Source organism: Bison bison, unplaced genomic scaffold, assembly GCF_000754665.1.
Source record: "Bison bison bison isolate TAMUID 2011002044 unplaced genomic scaffold, Bison_UMD1.0 scf7180017852983, whole genome shotgun sequence".
In the NCBI taxonomy this organism is placed as follows: Eukaryota; Metazoa; Chordata; class Mammalia; order Artiodactyla; family Bovidae; genus Bison; species Bison bison.
Window position 1 is genome coordinate 10684 of NW_011483556.1, and position 6571 is coordinate 17254.

Consider the following 6571-nt stretch of genomic DNA (forward strand, 5'->3'; position numbering starts at 1 on the left):
ATACAGTTAGGAATAAGCAGTTCTATTCTATTGACAGATTATTCTTTTGTATCCCCCCAAATAATTAAGGAATTACACTGATTTACTAGTGAATGTGAAATGTAGCATTTACAGAGGTGAGCTTTTTTCTCCAATGATACAATCATATTTCTCTAAGTATCATGAATTGTGTAAAATCTTTTTGGTGAAGTAAATTCTATTCACTTGGGAAATGCACATTCCAAAACTAGCACGTGGTGTTTGACTATTCTCTAGTATATGGCTTTGCAACCAAGTGACTTCCTCTAATAATTGGATTCTACTACAAAATCCATTTGAAAAATGTTAAGTTAGCGCCATTAAATCCATGAGACTAATTCACACTTCCTTTCCAAGTAGAGCTCCCACACATGTTCAAAATTGGGAAGGCTGTTACCCTTTTAGAGAATGGACTGCTCTTCCGAATCAGATTCTAAAACCAAACTTTTGCACTTAGAATGTCCCCCTCCTACATCTGGAAAGTCTATATAAAACCTCATGGTATATAATCTTCATTTTCAAGAGCAAAGGGATTCTACTGCTACTAGAGTCTTCAGAAGACATCTCTAATATTGAAATACTAAAGTCCTAAAAAAAAAAAGAGGCAAAACGGATCATTTAATCTTATTTAAATACATCCATATAGAAGGATTACTACAGTCAACTTGGACCAAATTAAGCAGCAGAAGTTATTTAATTGGTAATTTCCATTTAAGCACAGATCGTAAAACAAAACTTATAGGGGCAGCATCAGACTTCCCACTCAAACAAAGGCAGAAAGATCACTTGCTGAAGGTTGACAGTTGTCAAGTATAGTGTATATCTTCTTCAAACTGATTGCTAAGTCACAACTACTTCACACACTTTACGATAACAGCACACACTAAAGCAAGTAAATGAACACCACACACAAAATATTTTTAAAGAAAGTATTAGCAGAAACAGTATTACTCTACTTAGGAAACTGTATTCTATGTTTACACATATACACATTCTGATGTTTCTCCCTTCATCTTGGTAGAGCTCATCATTTCTGAAAGAATGAGGGGAAGGTATGTATTGGGGTACTTTCTGAAGATCTGTGTCCACGTGCAAGACATTACAGCCATATGCTGGTTTCACATTAGGAGGTGGTTCTAGAACAAGAAGACATATCTTAGCTCTTGGGTGATTCTGAATACAAAGAATAAGTAGAGATAGGCTCCAAAGAGAATGGAGAAGGAAGGGAAGACACAAAGTTTTTCTCATGCAAAGACCTTGTGGCAATTTCCAGAATTCTTTTTCCCAGAAGTATACTAAAGAATGACCTTACATCTTTGTGAGGGCAAGATAATTAGTAGGGATTAATACTCAGGGACATTGTTCTGGTATCTTTAATGTGATGTGGGGAGGGGGAGGGGTGTTAAAACACCTCTGCAGAAAAATAAATATTATAAGCATACCATAAACGTATGATGCCAGACTAACCATGTTTTTATAGTGGTAGCTGGGTAACCACCACCATCCAGAGGTGGAACCTTATAAACACAGAACTCAACAGCTGCACACCAGTTTCTTTATCCAGAAGAGTTTTTTCAGACATGTTAGCGTACCATGGTAATCTCCAAAAAGGGGATAAAAGAATAGAACTTCCCTAACTTATTTCATCACCGAATCTATTTTTTTACAGGGCAGCTCTTGGTCCTAGTGTCCTGCACACGGGGAAACACTGCAATACTCAAGTAACATGTAGTGTTTGGTTTCCATTTTCTCTTATAACAACAAAAACACACATGCGCTCTAGGAGGACCTTCTCAATCCTGAGGGACAGCAGTGGGATGCTAACCCTACTGTCCAATGCAACAGCCAACCCACATGTGGTTCTTGAGCACTTGAAATGTGGCCAGTCTGATTTGAGGTGTACAGTAAGTGTCCAACACACACTACGTTTTTAAAAGTTAATACCCCCAAATGTTAAGTATCTCATTAATAACTATATTGATTACATGTTGAAATGATAATATTTTGGGTAGGCTGAGTTGAATCAACTACACCATTAAAATTAATTTCACCCTTTCTTTTGCATTTTTAATGGAGCTACTAGAAAATTTTAAAACTACATATGTGGCTCACACTTGTGGCTCTGTTTGTGAAACTCACATCTGTTCTCATCTACGAGATGGCTACTCACGCCTTTAACTGGGCAGCAGAAGTTGTATGAAAGTGGTGCTCAAGATAGACACTCAAATATAACTAGGGCCCTCGTTAATTATGGGCTAATTGATTAGAGAGCAGTTAACACACAATGAAGAGCCACTCATTAGTCAGTTTATGCTTGCATATATCTGTTCACTCAGATACACCTTAGAGCTAAATGTTGGGTTTTATTTCATATGTGATTTTCATTCTCAGTCAGTCTCTCGCTCTCTTACATACACACACACAACACAGACAGACACACACACAAACTATTTTCTACACAGACTAAGAAAAGCCAAACAGGAAACACACAGGAAGTCCTTGAAAACTGTGTTTTTAAAGAGTGTGACAGTCAAGCCTCGTGTATCTTTTCTCCCTTTCTCTCTCTCCTTCCTGAATATTCTACATGGAGAAGAAAGGCAAGAAAAGAAAGGGCCATCTGCTTTTTAAACCGTGCTATTCACCACCACCACCCCTCCCCACAAAGAATAAAAACATGGATGATTTAGTTTTCATTTTAAAGGATTTTTTTTCAAATTCAGTTCAGAGGGGTAATAGGTACACACAAAGGCCAAAGGTGCAGGAAGTTCTGCAGATAAGGGACTTTGGCATTTGTGGAGAAGTCCATGTGCAAACGACAAGGTTCAGGACTTTAAAGAAAAACAAGTATATCTTCCACCCCAAAGGCATCGTCCATCAGGTATCAGTTCATCAACACTTGTAATTAAAGAAACAAGGAGAGAGAGGGCACCCCTAGTAATGAGATTTATGATCATGTGGGAGGCCCAGATGTTTAATGTAGCATGAACTTTGTTGTTAGTTTTTTACCCAGAGCAGTACAAATAAAATGACCAGGTTTCTTTATGGAGGAGAGGCAGGATAAACGCAGTCACCCTTCTCCTCCCATAAACAGCTCTACCTGGGGTGGGCTATCTCAGACTGCAGAATGGGCCCAACTCCTTCTGCTGCTGACCTTGAGGTCAGCCCTTCCATCCAGAGGGGACTCCAGCCTTCCTGGGCCTGGAGCTCTTAGCTACCAACTGACATGGATGGAAGAGATAAGGAAAAAGCTGCCCTCTCAGGCGAAAGGACGTCACATGATTAAGCAGACACAGAAAAAAAAAAAAAACAAACCAACACATCAGAATGTACTATTTAAAGAGAAGGAGGACAAGAAGTTGCTGGATCGGGGTGGTATGGGATTAGAGGTCCCAGGAAGCAATAAAACCCATGAGTAAGATGACTGGTTTTTAGCAGCACTAAACATGCCTCCACAACTCACACTGAGATGCTAAGCTTTCTCCCACCCAATCTTTGCCTGCCTTCTCATTGGCTTTCCTTGCCAAGTTTATGCCATAATCACCCAGCCTTGGTGAATATGAGGCTTAGTCATTTTGCTCTTGATTTAGGATAGCACTGAATAAATAACCCAGGCCCCTAAAGGAAGGCCTTCTATGTCATGAGAGTATATTTCTATCGCTCTATGTCATGCAATACTGAGGCCTGAATTAAAGTGCAAACCAGACTCAACTCCAAATTACCTTACCCCCAGTTCATGTTTGCTCTGCAGACCTAACCGGTAGCTCCTTTTCTTGAGTTACTGGCACTGTAATCCTTTGTTTCCAGAGAGCAAAATAAATATTTGCCTTAAAAGGAGCTCCCTCTGAACCAGCCTATTCCTATGTACTCAGCCCAGTGAATCAGAACTTTCTGAGGCACAAATGCTATTGACAGGACTGGTTCTAGAATATAAAAAACATACTTTGCTTTTACCCAGCAAGTGATCCAGACTCTGAGCACTGCATCACAAGGAGATTCCATTTGGCCGAAGTGCTCACTTGAAGTCATAATTGAGCATGATTTTCTATGCTCTTAGTAGGTACTTAAAATATAGCTTCCATTTTAAACATATAAAGGACCTGCCTATTATAAAACTCTCTTGCGTGCGTGCTCAGTCACTTCAGTCATGTCCAACTCTTTCTGACCCCATGAACTGTAGACCACCAGGTTCCTCGGTCCATGGGATTCTCCTGGCAAGAATGCTAGAATGGGTTGTCGTGTCCTCCTCCAGGGTATCTTCTCAACCCAGGGATCAAATCTGCGTCTTCTGCATTGCAGGCAGATTCTTTACCGCTGAACTACTGGGGAAGCCCATAAAACTCATATCCATTTTATCATTGACCACCCTGTGAGGTGGAAAGGATGATGGTGATGATTAATAGTGGCCCATGGAGCAAGAGTTTGAAATTTCCAAAATAGGGCTCTTTGCATTACTAATGTTTTTTTTTCTTTTAATCATTGTTCCCTTAAATGGTAATAAATCACAAACAAATTTGTTGCACTAAAATTTTTGAGATTTGCTCTCTACAGAAGTTGAACAATTTGAGCACAATCTTGATTAAAATCTTAAATGTGTCAAAAGAAAGTTAAAGATCCAAATTGCCAAGGAAAAGTTCAAATGTAGGATGGGCTAAAAAAATGACTATTTCTTGAGTTATCAGAAAGTAAATACTATTATCTTAATAGCATAGTCAATTACCTAAAGCACGGTGGAATATATGCTGTCAAACCTCTGCTCTCCGTTACCAAGTTACAAATGGAAAGAAAAAGTAAAATCTGATGACTAAAATGTGATTAGGCAAAATAAAAATACATAGGGGAGGTGTGAAAGAGAAGGTACATAATTGTGTTAATGAAACAAAACACAGAGAGTTGAAATATTTTCTGATGCTTCCTGTTTGCCAAGTATTGGGTTGGCCCAAACGAACTTTTTGGCCAACCCAGTATAAGGCAGTCTCTCCCATTGTTGCAAGATTCTTTTAATCTATCCTTAAATATTTCCACAGTTACCTTCAAGATTTATAATTATTAATGCCCACATATGTAAATAATATTAAAGTAATGCTAGTGGTGGTGAAAATACCCCTGTAGCCTTCAAGAGGTGACACACTTTAGCAGTATTCAAAAAAGACTGTTACTACATAGACGGGAACACATTGGTTAGTTAAATAAGAAGTGACATGCCACACTTTTCTACAGCAACACTAAAGTGTATCTTTCCTCCTTGGGAAAACAAGATAGAAGAGGACCTTCCCAAACCCTTAATTCTACTTTCTCAGGAAAATGAAAACTTTCCCCAAGTTTAAGTGCTAAATAAGTTTATCTTTGTCTCTAATTTACTGAGGCATCAACTCATAAAGACACAAACATGGCCTCTTCTTGGATTTGATACACAAAAATGTTGCCTTTTCACAACGACAACACAGTTACCCTACTGGACCTCCAAAGGGTGGGTGAGCAGAAATGTGCCCAGTTTTTCTGAAGTTCCTAGAAATGAAACTGGCATGTCGAGCTAGATTACCACTTCTTAGACCTCAGGTTTTAGGTCTTAAGGATGAAGGGTGGAAGGATCAGCAAACAGAAACAGAAACTAACTTCTAGGGTATTTTGTTCACCACTGTATCCCCAGGTTCAAGTCTAGAATATGGAATAAATACACATGGGAAGTGAAACCCTGAATCCAAATTCTTATTCTGCCCCTTTCTAACTGTGAGACTTTGAATCAGTTATGTAAATCACCTCCAAGGGTTGCTGGATGATGAAAAAAAGCACGCATTACTAAAGCCCTGTATATTGCATGCTTATTATTGTTAGCCTATAGGGGTCAAATGAAATGAATTTACATCCAAATGGTGAAAAGCAGGTACCACTATCACTTCAAAAGGAGACTACTGTGTAGAAGGCATTTTGTCTTAAGGCTTTCTCAGAGGTCCTTGACCATTCAATTCTTGAAAGAACATCTAGAACCCAACTTTGGGGGTCACCTGCAAGCTGCTATTTATGTGGTACTGCCCCAATCTGAGTATCTTCAAAGATGAACAACTGAGGGCAGTTTTATATACTTACATATGAGGATGGGAAAAGGAAACAATGAGCTGAAAAGGTATGTGCTTTTCAAAATCACTTTGTCTTAGCTTGCTCTGATGAACACACACATAACAAAGTCATAAAATATACAAAGACAGCTCTTACCATTCTTCAGTCCCAGATTCTTTGAGAATCTTGTAAATGCTAGAGATCTTCTTTCCAGAAACAAGTGTGTGCATGCACACACACACACACACACATTTTTAGGCAATAGAATATTCCCCAACTCCTCCCAAAGTTCATCTATAAATCAAGAAGTTGGAAGTACTGAACAAAGTAAGTGCTTAAATTTACATGGGGACAGACGTATTGTCGTTGTTCAGTCACTCAATCATGTCTGACTCTTTGAGACCCTATAGACTGGAGCCCGCCAGGCTCCTCTGTCCACGGAATTTCCCAGGCAAGAATACTGGAGTGGGTTGCCATTTCCTTCTCCGGATGTATATAT